The sequence below is a fragment of the Lutzomyia longipalpis genome, chromosome 1 (genome assembly GCF_024334085.1).
Source record: "Lutzomyia longipalpis isolate SR_M1_2022 chromosome 1, ASM2433408v1".
Taxonomy (NCBI): domain Eukaryota; kingdom Metazoa; phylum Arthropoda; class Insecta; order Diptera; family Psychodidae; genus Lutzomyia; species Lutzomyia longipalpis.
In genome coordinates this window covers 39,119,909-39,136,648 of record NC_074707.1, presented here as the reverse complement: position 1 = coordinate 39,136,648, position 16,740 = coordinate 39,119,909, and the positions used below count along the sequence as shown (strand labels likewise).

The 16,740-nt window shown below is 34.8% G+C and overlaps 1 protein-coding gene across 8 annotated transcripts in view; it reads left to right on the top strand.

Moving 5' to 3' along the window:
* LOC129787249 (sex determination protein fruitless) overlaps positions 1–16,740 on the top strand; it is a 112,043-nt gene that overhangs the window by 60,583 nt on the left and 34,720 nt on the right. The window lies entirely within an intron of this gene.

The following is a 16,740-nucleotide window of genomic DNA, read 5'->3' as shown; positions in this document are numbered from 1 at the left end:
TTGCTAAAGAAATCCTACATGGAGGGAGCGAGAGAGAGAGTAAAATGAATGATTTGATCGCGAATTGGGAGAGCGGATTTTTTTTATTCATCACTATGGAGTTCTCGCGAAAATCAAGATGATATGGTTTGTCCCTCCTTATGCCAGTGTTGACGCTTTTGTCGTATGGGACGGCAATACCGAAATATACGAATGGGCAGAGAAATCTTGGTGGTGTTGGAAATGGGGCCTCAAATATTATGCAAACACCATGAATACACATTCAAGGTCTTGTCAGAATTTTCTTATTTGCTCTCTATGACCTAAAAGCTTAGCCCAAAGAGTTTATAATTAGCAAAAATATGGATGGGAAGGGGAGAAAAAAAAGTTATATATGTACATAAAACTACCACGTCCTGAGGCAAAAATATAATGAAACACGGAGACGGATGTGGGACAAATGCAGCCAACAGCTTTCCCCGCGGAGCGTGGAAAATTTGGCAAAATTCGAACAAATTTGCAAAATACAGGTTTCGCAAACAACTCTAATTTATTCTGCCATTCAAGATATCACCAGAGACAGGTGGATCACGTGAAGTAGAAGGACTATAAGACAAGTTGGCATTAATACTGGAAATCTTCGTTTTTTTTTTCACTACGTGGACTGGGGGTAGCGATTAGATGTTGCACTACATGACGTGGAAATGAGAATATAATTTTCATTTTGCGCTTCGTGCCTCGCGACAGAAGCACTTTGTACGGTTTAAATTACAAAAATAAAAAATTTGTCTTGAAAAAAAAATTTAAAATTAAATTTAAAATGTAGACAAAATGCGATATAAAACGAATTTTTTTCTTGTTATTTTAGGATAAGGTGAAATAAAAAGAAAAAACGTAAGGAAAAAACTCACATTCAAGATGTTCGCTATGGACAACAGTTGTTTACTGCTTAAGATCACGAGACTAAAAATTAAATGATAAAAACAAATAAATTAATGCGATAGATGAAAAAAAAAGAGAAGAACTTCTTTATATGTTGCTAAATTTTTTTTACAAGAAACCTTGGAAATGAGCTTAAAGGCGCCAACTTGTTAGTTTGTTTTATTTAAAGTTTTCTTCTTATTTAAATATAAACATAAGTATAAAAACCGTAAAGGAAAATAACATTCCTATCTGTGAACATTTTATAAGAGTTAAAGATTTAATCGAAATGACTAAAAAAGAAAATAAAATCTTACTTTTTCCACAAAAGTCTAAAATAAAAACTGGTTCATTATATTTTGCAATGCTTTTATGGAAATTTTCTATTAAAAAAAGTTTGTAAAAATAAAATTAACTCGTCTTTATGTGAGATCTTTAACATTATTTTTAGCAAGGATTTGTGGGTAAAAAGATATTAATAGAAAAGTCAAGAAAACTTATTTTCTTCTGGAATCAGCCAGGAAAATTAGGAAAAATATTTCCAAAAATGCAAAAGACGCGTCTCCATTTTATTTAATTTTCCTTTAATTTAATTTATCCGTAAAATATCCTACTCCAAATGATGAATTTTAAAAGATAGCTTGAAGAAGCATTAACGCGTATGCTTTATGCATTAAATAATTTTTTTTTGTGGGCGTGGCTTTTATTTTTTTTTGTGATAAAATCATTACCGACTGATTTAGGAAAATTATAACACTTTAAGTTTTCTTAATATTTTTTGGCAATTTTTTTTGACGTTTGTCTACAAATTATGTCTTGAAAAGCTTGAAATAAATAACCCCTCTATTGCAATAATTGTTTATCAAATTACTTTAATTCTATTCCTGATTTTATTCTAATTTTTTTTTCATATTATAAGAATAAGAAAGATAAAACATCCTGAGTGTTTTAATACTGACATATTTCAAGCTTTTATAAAGTTTAGAAAGTTGTCATATTATCAACTTGTAGGAAATTTAATATCCTTTAACTTCCTTATGTACACTACCATCCTGTATATCCTGTTGATATACCACTGACTGTTTTCTCCTTAGACGGTAAAGTTCTTCAGGAAGCTTTTTATCATATTATACTTACAAAAAAAATACAAAAGAGTTAAAAATTATTATTACCTATATTTTAAAATTAAATTCTAATCTATGTGTAATACATATTACACTACTTAATTTACATTGAAAACTACAATACAAACTAGACACAAGTGGGTACTTGAAAAAGTTGTACACCCTGTATTGCATGAACTTTGATGCAATGAGTGCCAATAGAGCGGGCAAGAGCTTTTTAGGAATTTTAGTGGGTATATATTATTTCTGCAATTCAAAAATTCCATCCACACAATGGGTAATACATAAGTATTTTAGACGATGGCTAAAGTGAGCAAAGTGATGGGGGGCAATTTCATACAAATAAAGTATATTATGCGCTATGTTAAAGCATATGGTTAAAGCTATATGGCATATCCAATAGGAGGGTAAGAAAAATCCCTCAGCATATTGCCGTATGTATAGCCGTTGGTTTTTAGAATATTGCGAAAGAAGCAACGGCCACTGTCAAATGATGCTGAGATTTATTTCCATGGAGGCGGTTTTTGAGTACAGGTCGTAAATGGTTGAAAATGTTTAGATGCAACAAGTTGCTGTTACAAGTGATTGAAAATAAAATAGATGAGAATGCTATATACTCCTCCGAAGAGTGTCCGGTATGGTGAGTTCCGCAGTGGCGGAAGATCAAGTGGTAGAGGGCAGGTATGGAGATTCACGGCTTTCAGATGAGATCTTACCGTGTTTCTTGCAACTCGGTAACGGAACACAGTGGAAGAACAGTTAATATTGAAAAGGCGCGCGCCAACCATCGTTCTTTACCTTTCCGAAGAGATTGGTAATTTGTCTCTCTTGCCGGAGCGGGTTTTCTTGCCCATGCCCAAACGGCCCTCATACAGCGGCTTCTCGCGGGTCGTAAAGTAGCAATATGGTTGGAAGAATAAGAAGAAAAAAATGAGACCTCCTGGATGGCCAAGGGGGCCCCTAAGCGTAACACATTATAAGACTTTTAAACCTCTTCTACACATTATATACATACCTACATATTTAATGGATGCTCTTCATGGGATGGGATGGTGTAGTGGAGAAAAGAGGAAGAAATTTTTAATGCAGAGGATAGAGATTTTTGCCAAACTTGTTTCGCACAAAACACAGTTGGTCATAGCCGCGAGCCATCGTAAGTTGATCTTTTCTCCCATTCAATTTAACTATCTTTTTACTGTAATGGCGGGGACCCAAACGGCACGGGGGGGATACGCTCTTAACGCATCAATTGGACATGATCATCAAATTGGGCCACTTTTCCCACTCGTCCAAAAAAGAAATTCAACTTGGGCACGATCGAGGATCCTTCAGTGATCACGATCGCCACACAATCATCGCGGCGAGATATCCAATTAATGTCGAGCGCGATGTGTGCGATGTTCAATGCAAATGACGGTGTTTGATCTCTTCCTGGATGATCTGTGAGAGATGCTCACACCAAACAAGTACATAATATTGCCATCATGATGGCGTCCTTAAGTGATGATCACCCTTCCTCCTTCATATTAGAAAACTTCCGTCTCTCTTCATTCGTTGTATGTGACTTTGGGCGTACTGAAAATGATCATCAAACAATGTGTATCGTCACAACGCTCTAATGTTGCTCACCCGTCGGCAGTGTAGCGCCACATGTGCCTGTGTGGTAAGAAATATTGTGCTAAAAAGCGATCATATAGCATACAAATTGCCGCATTGCCTCCAACATAACTGATAATACTGTTGGATCGATAGTTAATATGCCTTCTGTTTTTGCAGATAAAATACTTTTTATGTCTTACAAGCATGGCAAAAATTTCCCATTGGCCTACCTCGCTCTTTGATGGGTTTGCGAAGAAGCCAAAAAAAATTGGATGACGAAAAAAACCGTAGATCGTGATCTTGTAGAGCCGTGGGGAGATGAAATGACGAAGAAGAAAAAAAATGGCCAAAATTTTGTCGATTGCTCAATGGATCGCAAAAATTTTATATTGCATGAAATATTTCGCAACACACACAACTAAGGTCTCGCGCTATCTACACAATTGGGCATTGTTTGGTGGCAGTGGTAGTGCCATGGCCTATAGGGTACAAGTAGAGCCGCGCGATCAGCGATCATGATCGCGAAGTTGTCCGCAAAATGCCACAACGCGAAAAAAGTGATGGTGTGTGTGTGTTTTGCGAATTTGCCGAGGCATTTGGGGTGCGTGTGTATTGGTGAGATGGTGAAGATCGTCTCTTGGAGGGTCTCTCTCGCGTCTCTCGCGTGTTGTGTGAGCATTAGGCCGCGCGATCACATGTACGCGATCGCGGTGAGGTTTTTTTTTCGCGATCGCGATTCTTGCGCGAAATATCCGGCACATGTGTGTGCGTCTGTGCGAGAAAATTCGCAAGAATGTAATTGTGGCGACCGTGCTAAACACGTATGCGAATATTATTTTGGAAGTCTGTCGTTTCAATTCTGCGTTGAGTCAATTGAGTCTATCGCGAACCACCATTCACTTGACTTGTGTCTTGTAGGACGTTTGGGACACAAAAATCCCAATTTTTTTTCTGTGAAATTATGTTTCGTTCGTGTAACTCTAGTTACATCCATAAATACTGTAGTTATTGCACTTAGAATTAGGAATATTTTTCTTTTTTCTACTTTTTTTTGTTTCGTTTATTTCTCAAAGCTGTGTTCTAAATCTTTCATTGAGGAATATTAAAGAAAGGAGAAGAGGAGAAAAAAAAACTCCACGCAGAATATTGCAAAAAAAAAAGATAATTACATACTTTGCGCGATCTTTGGAGTCCGGCGTGAAAATAATTACGGAAAATTAATTGGTGTGCTGCCCCTTTGGCACCCCTTTTTGCGGGAATTGCACGCAAGAAGTGCCCCTTGTCTTTCATCTGGAAAATTTTCAATTAGCAACAGAGACGGACTGAAGGGCACACGGAGAGCAACAGAGTGAGACAGTTGATGTGGAGTAGTTGGCAAAAATTGAATGTGATCAGTGACGATGATGTAAGGAGGAATCGCACGAAAAGTGTGCGAGAGTATATAAAAATTTAAATTGATCAATTCGGGAGGTAAAGTGATCGTACATTTAATTGGGAAGAAGGAAAAAAAGTGACGTGATCGTGTGCAATACAAGCGCTTCCAACAAAAATTTTGAGGGCGTCTCAATCATTTGCAAAATTGCCAAATTTTCGTGCCCGAAGTTGTGTGAGTATTGGAGCTTTTCTTGTCTATGGTGTGGTTAAATTGAAAACTCTTCTCTATTTTTTTTTCTTCTATTTTACTTTACAACTCCGGTCCAATCGCATGATGTTTGGATTTTTTTCCCTAGAGCCGTAGCTTTTTCGGCTATTTTCAATTTTTCCCGAATTGTTGTATATATCTATTTGAGAGCACGATCGCGTGTGCGTATTTGTGTGATAAAAATTTTCAAACCGTATTTGCGCGGGTGTCAATGTATGCGTGGAGATTGTCCACAAACGGCTGCTAACGTTTGTAACATATACACAACACATAGATCGCGCGATCGAGTAGAGCGATCGAAGAGGGAAAAAATGCCGATTATACGATCGCGAACTTCTCTCTCTCTCACAATATATACATATGTAGGTACTATATATAATAATATAACTTGCCAATATGGTTTTGAGAAGTTTTCTCAAATTGATTTTTTTCTCTTTTCGCAAAATGTGCCCAAGAGTGTGTCGATCTATTGGGAATTTTTATCATCGATCGCGTCACTGTGTGCGATCGTGCACAATAAAATTTATAGGTGCACAGCGCAGTCCAATAATAAAGCAGTCCAGGTATCCAATGTTATACATATTAAATTGAAGGTGGGTCTAATAACGGGTTTCGAATGGAGCTTTGAAAACTTTTGTCCGTGTGGTTTTTCACTATAGAGAGCAAAATTGAATATATTATTATTATTTGCTCGCCAACCACATGGAAAGACTCGCCTGAAAAGTCTAAGGTGGTGTGCAAGGGATAAAATGTGTGGTAGCTTCTTACGCGATGAATGAGAGAGTGAGAGAGGCTGAGAGAAAAAGAATGATATCCCAGTGAGATCATCGCAAATATATAAATATTTCTTTTTTTTTACTTTTAAATTTATTTTGATTAAATTAATTTGCAAAATTAAATATCAGGACAATACTGTAGGAGTCCTTTGAGGAATTTTTTTTCCTGATCCTTGATTGTGATCCTCGCGATCGCGATCTTCGAATGTGATCCTAGTGAGGGACTTTGCGATCGCGAAAAAGGTCCCGCAGCGAGTGAAAGGAATGTAACCAGAAAAAGATCACGCATTTGCTCAAGTCCATCGTGAATTGCGATTATTTATTGGATGTGGGTGTGAAACGTCTTGGCGGAGACGAAAAAAAAACTCTAAAAGATCACTGAAGAAATAAAGGAGAAGTTACGAAGTGGCGAGAAAAAGATGACGATTGTAGGTACAAGTACAGAATGTTCTGTGTATATATATTTTTATGAGAAGAAAGACAAGATCATATACGTTTTGCCTTCCCATATGTGTTTGCCCCACCAAAGCGAATGTGTTAGCGCGCGCGACTCACCTTTTCAGGGTCAAATTATTAAAAGCGCACAAATTGGAAAATTTTTGGACTATTTTGTGAAGAAGAAAAAAAGGTATCGCGCTGTATATATTGGATTATAAAAGTTTTGCGGATTTCGCTGAGAGAGATGCGGTGTGTCTCCGTAGCGACAGCAGAAAATATATAAAATCTTCGACACGTACAGTTTTAGAAGAATGAAGATCGTTTGATCACTTAAGGAATGAAACCGGTTACCTTAGGCTCTCTGCGCTATTTCTGTATGTTATTTAATATTTTGCAGTTCCTGTTTGTTTTCTCTCAATTCTTTTCTTCTTCACCCAACCTCCTATATGTGATCTTCAATTGGCTACCTCGCGCGTTCCATCTTCCCCCCGTGGGTCGGATTCTTAAGGTCTTTTGCCTCCTCTAAACACGAAGCCACCGATCCGTTAAGCCAAGCAAAATAATCAAACAGGATAAGTTTTATGGATGCTATCCGTATACAAGAGACACACGGTGCAAAGCATGAGGGAAGGCAAAGGGTGGCAGAGGTGACTGATCAACTGTACAAATTAAAATCATGTTTCATGATATTTCACGCAATCACCGGGAAATATTTTCATATATAAAAACCCATTAGGAGAACGTGCAGAGGTAGATGAAGGTACCATAAGGTGAATCATACACACAACAAGTGTGTCTCTGCCAGCGAGAATAAATGATTTGACTTTTGTGAGAAAATGCGCAAAGCTCAAGATGAGTGACTTTGAACTACGCGCTTTTAGTCTGATTCATACGTCTTATGCCTTAAACCTTATTTGCTATATTTCCTGTATAGGCCCTATTCTTGTTAAATATTTGAAATTTTTTTGCAACTTCTTTTTACCTCTTTCATGTTATTTAGCATAAAACGATCAATGATGAGCATTAATGGATGATGATCGTATACAAAATGCTATGTATTATCTATTTAGCCACACTGTGGCCATGGACCAATTTATTGGCAAAGTCTTATCATTTAATTGCAAGAAAATGTAGATCTTTTATTGATAGACTTGAATCCACCCATGATCTTTAGGTATTGTTATAGGTCAAGCTTGGTCAATAGCATTTTTGAGGGGATTATGTTTCTGTTTTCAAGCTTAGTCTTTGACGTAATATGCGAATTAGATTCTATTTCTGGATACTTTTATTTTAATAGGTCTGCTTATTATAAATCACAGGGTACGCATGGTAATAAAAAAATAAGAAATTCACCTAACATGCTAATTTGTCTCTATTCAGACTTAACAATAGTTGAAAAAGCTAAAGAACTTAGCAATAATACTTAGAAAAGAAAATTAAGTAATTGAAAAATTTTCTTTGACTCTAAGACTCCCAGAGGCACCCTTTTGTTTTTCTAACTCTAAGCTTTTTAACTTAAAGAATATTTCTAACTATGTATGTAGGTATCGTAGTCACTGATGAAGGTTCTGAGTATAGCTGAAAGATCTAAAAAATGAAAATTGATCATTCGAATTTAATTCTAAAGTTTCATAAGTTTTAAATCTTTTATTTTATTTATTTATTTTTTAAATCAATATTTAAAAAGAAAATTTCTAACGAATTTCCCCTTAAAAATTGCAATTTTTAATGATTTCAAAAGTGCAAGAGAGATCATACAGTCCAAGAACATTTGATGCTAACGATCAAGCCCTACCTACAAAATCATTAATTTACTCAAGAAGTCAATGCGATCCTTTCACAAAATGCGCGATTTTCTTACACATTTGTATGTTGATTGGAGTGTTGTATATTATAAAAGAGCCAGAGAGGGAGAAATAAATCTTTCACAAAGCAGACATTAATATCTGATCTGAATTCACTGAAAAGGTCAAACCATATTAGTCCATTAAATAGCAAAAATCTATTGCGATTGCTCATCAAATGTATCTCGTTTTGGGTGTGATTTATTCAATTTGCACGAGAAATAATTTTAGCATATTTTTTGAATTTCTTAACGCTTTCTTTTTCTCGCGCACGGACCATTGGCACCATCGAGCTTCTTTTTTTGTTACTTTTTGGCTGATTGAGAAAATGTTAGCATATATTGGACTTTTTGGGGACCTTTTGCATATCATTAAAAATTGCATATTTAAATTGATTGAACTTTTGTTGGTGATTTATGTAAATGGTTGCCTTTCCGCAGCATTGGCCTCTCTCATCTTCATTTCCATCCTTCCCTCCCGCTTGCCACAAAAAACACAACACACGATCACACGAAAAAACGGTGGGATAAAATTTCATGCAATTTTACATAAATATCTTTGGAATATTGGAGTGCGATTAAAATCGATTGACTTGTTTTATGCATATTAGTGCCTATTTGAAATGGGATTTTTGGACATGAGACTATTTCGCGGTGGGCAACTTTCAAAAAAAAAAAAAGAAGCCAAGAAAATTTGCAAATGCACGAATTTTATTTAGTGACGGTCGCGGCTCTCTGACTTTGCCAAAAAACCTCTCCCCGGTTGTACCTTTTGGGTGTGTGTTTGAGAAACTTTGGAGAAATCCGTGTACTATTAGGTATTTTTAGAAAACCACACAGGCACATTGGTGAGGGACCATTTCGCCAATATATAGAGACCACATTGGCACAACTATGTGCAATTTTCGCGAATAGATATTGAATCGGAGAAGACCATCTTGGCGGCCCATTACAGACACTACGCTTCAATTTAATTTTGGGCCATCTCACTGAACTTACTTTGGGGGGAGGCTGATAAATGCTTTAAAAATTCATAAAATTATTATTTTTTGTTGAGTGGGTTGGTGGAAAAATTAGAATAGGGTGTGAGAAATATTTAAACTGTTCTTTAGGAGCAACTTTTTGTATGTTAATTCATGTTTTCTTATGCTTTGAAGTTTTTTTAATCATTTATTTTTAAATCAAAGTTCCTTTTATATTTAATAGAATAAATAATTTAATTGATTTCTGTTGAAAATTCAAAACTTTATCAAATGCTCAAAAACAAGATTTAAAAATTTAGGCTATTTTCTTGTAAATAATTTAATCAAAAATTAATTTTACATTCAAAAATATTCTCAACGATACATTCACTTCTTATGCCATGAAGTTCCTTTCTTTTTTGGCTAAGAAACATGGAATGATATTTCATGAGATTTATGGACAAATCAGAATTCAATCGATTTGCATTTTCCACCATAAATCGCTAAAATACCTTTTGGTACGTTTTGTGCAATAAAGTATTGAGAATTTATAAAGAAATAAGAATAACTTTTGTAAAGAGGGTGTGTACAGACATGAGAAATTTTCTGTATTATTTACGCTTCTTCTTTTCATCAATTATAGGTGGTATTATTGGGGAGTAGGTGTTGGGATTACTTTTCCTGCTTATCCAGAATTTTATTTTCTGTTTTTCAACAAATTGATTTCTTAAAGAATTTTAAGGAATTTAAATTCTCAGAAAATTAGGAAAAAAATCTTCTGAATTGGATTAGCTTTCTCATTTCAATCTTAGGAATTTTTGCCTATTTTGGGCATACATTTTTTGTTTTTGGTACTTACAAACCCCTCTCCGGATGCTGCCTTGATGATTATTTGAAGGAATTCAAGCTTGTTTGCGTTTTCTTGGGTTTTATAGCACTGTGGGAGCTCTCGAGGGAGTTATGTGAGGGTTCGTGGTGCCCCCTAAGCATTGTACTGCGATAAAATGGAAGATCATCTCGTTAAGATGCTAACTGTGCGCCAATGTTGAATGATACCAAAGGCGCTTTGCGCACATTTAACCAAAATGATGATGAAGGAGTTTCTATGAGAAGCTTTTGCAAAGAAATTACATTCCGGCCACCATTGAGATCTTTTTTTATTCAATCCGTGCTTCATTGAACCTATTCGACAAAAACTATGGAGAGTATCAATGAAGTGAAAGACGGAGAAAATTGAGATGAGAAAATAGTTTTGGGCAAAAAGCGATCCACAAAAGTACCACAACACCAAGTAATTACTTTGTAAATGCCTAAAAATAAAATGTATCAACTAGCGAATTTTAGGTATTATATATTTAAAATTTTGTTGCGCGTGTGTGTTAAAGTGTTCAAGTAATAAAAGTCATTTTTTAATACACCCTGCGTGTGACAGTGCACGAAGAAAAAAAAATGTGAACTCTTTTCTCTTCAAACTCTTAATGGGTTTTGAGTCGTTTTTTTTTCGCGGGGGCACAAAGTAAGTCAATTGGAAGGACTGATGTGTAAATAATTTGCACACATTTTTTATACAGTTCACATAAATAAAATTCCATAAACAATTTTGGTTATATCTACAATTGTTTCATTTATATATATTTTGCAATATATGCTATATATATTTTTGCCTTATTAATGACATAGAAAAAGTGAAAATTTCTAACGTTTATAGCTACTGGGGGATTTTTTTTTGGCAAACTGATATATCTTTACGTTTCAACCGTTCAATGTACAACTCAATTAAAATTTATTACGATTCATGGGTGTAGTAATAATACCGATTGTTAATTTATATTGCTTATTGCCATTTTCTTCCCGTGTGCCGCCATGGCGTTGATGGTGCTTTTTGGGTGAAGGGAGAAACTTCAGTGCTGGTGTGGCACATTTGGCCAAAAAGGCGCGGATTTTGGTCACAATGTGTGGGCAGAAACCATGTAAGCAAAAAAGATGATGCCAAAGAGCATAAAAATTCCACTACATAGTCATTTGCGAATTGAGAATCGCCGCCAAGAATATGTGAGATATTTCGTCCGCGAGGGAGTTATCTTGTGTATAGGGCTTTTGCTCTCCAAAGCACTTTGTATAATATTTGGCTCATATCGCCACACGTATAATTTTATCTCCATAAATTTAAATGGCGAGATAATAGCGATTCCTCAAACACTGATAAAGAGATCTGGGGAGAAAATGGGAGATTTACAAATCGAGTCATGTGCATGAGTTACGAATACACAACCACTCATACAATAGGTTGGTATAGATAGGGCCTTAATTCATGTGAGAAAACAACCCTAAAGCACGTATATGGTTTAAATTTAAAGCAATCAACGGTATGTCCCCATGGCTAAATTATCACCTCATTGGTTTAAGTTATTGCAAGGCATTGTAGTTAACACAGTCTTTGGGCAATGCAACCTTAGAATTAATTACATTTATGTATTGTATATAAACTATACTACGTACATACATATGTATATAACACATTCTGATTTACCAATTTTCCCCAAAGAAAGTTACACAATACACCCGTTTGTAGTCCTTTTCCAAGGGATTGTTCCATGTAACCTAGACCGGGGTGGGAAGATATCATCTTGAAGAGTATAACTATTCATCTCTGATTTAGTTTAGTCCTTATAAATTGGTTAAACAATATACACATATTAACACAGCTATACAATTCCTTGCATAACTCGGCGGTAAGACACATATAATAGATGGACTACCATAACAAAGGATGCATGATGAAGCACTTATATTTCACTGTTCCACCCACACTCCCCCAAAAACCTCCTCCCAGGAGATTTTGCAAATTTATTGCATTATTCTCGTGCATTAGATATCCATCTATTCTCGAGAATTATGACTTACATGACAATTTTATTGCAAAGTTATGATTTTAAGTAACCTCTTCGCGGTTTAGGGCAGTAGTTTTAGAACTATATATGAGTGCACAGCATATGGAGCAATTCGTGAAAGACGAATGGATAGTCTTAAAGTAAAGTAAACTTCAAGGATGGTGGTGGATGGGCGTAAAAGTTTTATATTTCTTTTTATTAGCTCTCACAGTGTTCGGTATAGGTGCACTTGAGGGCTAATTTTGGAAATGGGATATCCTTCGGAATGAGCTAAAGTTTATCCACTATGAAATAGAACTAAATTATATTATATTTTGTATTGTCAAAATGAAATTTTATTACTTGTTTTACCCTCGAAAATGATGGATTTTTAATTTGCAAAAACTTATTTGCAAAAAATTTTCGCAAAATAAAGCACTTCCTGAGCTTTTAACTTCAATATGGGACTAAAAATTTGGTTTTATATGTATCAGGTGGTTTCATATTCTTCACCTGAATTTTTTTTAACATACTTTACCTACCTTTAACTAAAATGTTTTACTCTAAAACATATGCTTTATATTTGTTCCTTTTTCTTATGTGTCTGGTATTTCACGTGATTATCGCGACAATTTCCGCGAGAAATTACATTTGGAGTCATCTGGGGGAAAAAAAGGTTTTAAGTGGTGACAGAAAGTTATGCAAAAATTGTAATTTTTGCCTATCTTGTGTTGCGAATTAAAATTTTACAACAAAGATCGGAGAAAAAGATCTAATTAAAACATTCTCTGAATTAGTTAGTTATAGCTCCTTTATGGGCAAACTATATAGTAGGGTACTTTGCCAAAAGTAATTCAAGGAGAGTATTAAGAAGAATTTATATAGTGTTGTTTAGCATCTTGGCGAAGACGGTAGGTTTATTTTCGTTATAAATTAAAAGTTTAGGAAGTTCAAACTTATATTCCTTAATAACATTTTAAGGGATTAATAGTAAGTAAATACGTGTTTATTAACATTTCTTGTTGATCATAGTGTTACAAATTACATAGTTTACTACGCTGTTTTTTTAAGTTCTCTCATTCTTACTTTTAATTGCGTTACGCACTTTATTGTCTAGACGTCCTAACAATTTTTTGTTGATACCTATGAAAAACTATGAGTTGAAGATTCTTTGTAAAATTTATATGAATTTAGGGTTCAAATTGTAGACTTGGGTTTAATTTTTGGGGAAAAACAAACAGATAAAAGTTTGTGAATAACCTTGATTCTCGTAAAGAAAATTAAGAGCTTTTCACAATTTCCCAGAACTCCTGATAAATTGTTGGGCTTTTTTGATTTTTCTTTCAGTAAATTCAGATTTAATTCTTTAATTTTCAATTAATAATTATAATCAGCTACACCTAGGTAAGTTGGGAGAACCCTAACTTCGTAACAAATGCTATATAATTTCTTTTTATCAATTAAAAAGCTCTGCAATAATTGAATTTAAATCTTTACATGATGATTGAGAATTTTCTCGAGGGGAAATTAATTAAGTACCAACTGAAAGAAAAACTCTGGAGAAACCTTAATTAGAACACTTGTACAACATAAACGGTCTTATTAAGATATTAATTTTTTACATTCTATACTTTATTATTTATCTTGTCGACCCTTTAAAATATATAGTGAAGAAAAGTGCTTGATTTTTCAACGACTTGGAAATTTTGGCAGGTGCAAATACGTCATTTGGGTGTAATAAAAAATCTAAATGAAAAAAAAAATTTCCACGAGAAATTGACGAAAAAAAAATCAATGGGATTCAGTGAATACTGCTCTGCTTATTATATGGGGTTACGCCTTCAATAAAGGTCCGACTTTTTAATAAAATGCAAATTCATTGAGCTTGAATTTCATGTAAAAGTTAATCCATTATAAACTACTTAAGTATATAGGTACATACTTCGCATTATATATTTTTTGCATATCTGGCATTTAATTCAAAACCCTTAACTTCCCTTATTAGGGCTTTTATAAAAACATATAGACATTGCTTATGTAGCCCTTCAAGTTCTATCGCACCAAGAAATATATAATTATATGCTCAATAAAAACCACAATTCGTGGTGGAAAGGATGAGACAATGGCGCAGAAAATGTGTGTGGGAGAGGCAATAAAGGAAGCCACGATGATCTTGTTGGGTTAGACTGCCCTGAATAAATTCAGCGGAGTGTGAGCACATGAGCAAAATGTGACATGGTTCTGTATTGACTTCCAACCACTCGCGCACGAAGATTGTTTACTTACGAGCCAAAACGGCGCAAAGATAGGACAAACATATACCAGTGTCGACCACTAATTTTATTTAATTCACGTACTGTTCGGCATCGTCGAGAATACACAATATCGCCGCGAATTCCATGTTGAGCGGCGAAATTCTGCGTGTTGGTTTTTGGGCGAGAAGTTCTCGCGCGATTCTCCCAACAATGTGCCACGTTTAGCGCGCATGTGTGCTCAACTAATATATTTCTTTTTTGGCTCCGAGACAAGGCGTTCGCGCATTTTATTCCACACACACCGCATTTTGCATTAAATGATATTTCTTCGTTTTTTTTTTTGCTATAAAATGGCTCAAATGGAGTCCAAATGCCATCCAATATATACATCGCGAATCCCATCTGCGTGAGTGTTGTCAACTCTCTGGAATGGGTTTGGAGGGGCAATTATGTATGTAGCAAGGGTGTACGCGGGCACTTGGGAGACGACGCCTAGGAGTGCGCGCATTTTATAATAATAATAATTCTCTTTAAGACATTTAGGCAAATTCGCGCGACTGCCTGCGTTGTGTATGAGGAGAGGTCTACATTTTGATCTCAAATACGCGACACAAACCAAACACAACACAGCTCTTCTCATGCTTCTTTTGCCAATATGCATTAGAATTGGTGTTGGTGACTATTTGATGAATGCTGTAAACTAACAATACTGTCCTAAATTCGCAAACAGTACATCTAAACTAGACTGCTGACCTTCAAGTTTGTGATTTTTTTTCGCTAATTTTAAAAGCAAATTTTTCACAATCTACTCTTTGGATGTGTATATTGAATTGAATAATATTAGATGGGTTTCGCGGATGGAACTTCATGAAGCGACATGGTCCTCGGATCGCGAATTTTTTTTTCCGTGCCGTCTCTCATTCAACAAGATGACGTTCTTTTAATGCTTCTCCACTTCTCGAGTTCCCTTTTGCTATATCTGATAGAATTTTGCAAGGCTACGGCTACGGTGGCAAGTCAGAGGTTTTTTTATTAGATTTTTTATTTTATTATATTAAAACTTAATTAAATTAATTGAATAGTACCTTTTTGATATTTCTTATTGTTTTTTTCGATTATCTTATGTATTAAGAACATTAAGATAATACTTTTAAATTAATTTTTAATGTTTTTCTTCGTATTTCGTTCTTTTTTGGGAACCTTTGCAAACCTCCTAGCTTAGGCGAAATATATATACATATAATCGTTAAACCATATTTAGAAATAGCAATTAACTCAATTCTTTACGCATTTGCGATCTTAAATTTCGATCAGAGCCCAAAGCTTATTATTCAGAATTTATTTTAAAAAATTTCTTGTTTTTATTTAAAAAATTAAAACAGATGAGTGATTCAATAAATTTAATTTCAGTGAAGATAAAAAATCCACAAACATTGACAAAAATATTTAATTTCGAAAAAAAAAGATAAAGAAAATATTTGCTAAAAAATTACATTAATTTAGCCTTAGGCAAAATTGCGAAAAAAAAGAAACTTAATATCCTAAAAAATTAATCTACCAGGTGGATTATATAGTGTTGACAATTGATGGAAATGGCCTAATAAAAGGCTTGATGGATGCAATTAAATCTATGATTAGAATAAAAATTAATCAACCTTTAGAATCATTTAAGTGCAATTCGAGTTTTTTTTGTCCAAAAAACAGTGTTAAAGTCCTTTTTTTTTCCTTTAAAGAAATATTAGCTTTAATTTTTTCCCCTGAAAATTGTTTATTAAACTTTTTTCTTGCAATGAGTGAAAAAGTTTTAAAGTAGCCACTAAAGTCCTTCAAGTGTTGTACCATTGCAAATATCATTACTATAGCCACATCCCGCAGCAGGTTGAGCGGTGGTATATAGCATAGAGTTGTCTCATGTATATAATTTCTTAGGAAAAAAAACTCCAAGAAGGTGAAGTAAAGCGACTGCAAATTTGGGCTCTTACTTTTTCATACCTGCTAAATGCTAAAAAGCTCTTTTAGAGTCTTGTATAAGTGTTAATGAAGGTTTTTTTTCCCCAAGCGCGTCGTGCTCGCAACCGTCGCGAATAGAAAAAGACAGATATGGGGGTCTTGCAAAATTTTTAGAATAAATTTCCTTCTAGATGTTCATTTTTTTTCACTTCTTCGCCAACATATACGCCGTGTGGAATCAAAAGGTTTTTGCAGTGTGGACAGGGAGAGGCAAGAAAAAAATGTACGGTCTCTCTACCTTGATAGAGGCACCGTGTGCAAAACTTTCCATTGGCTTTTTTTGGGCGAATGTATAGCGTATAGTGTGATATTAATGAAAAG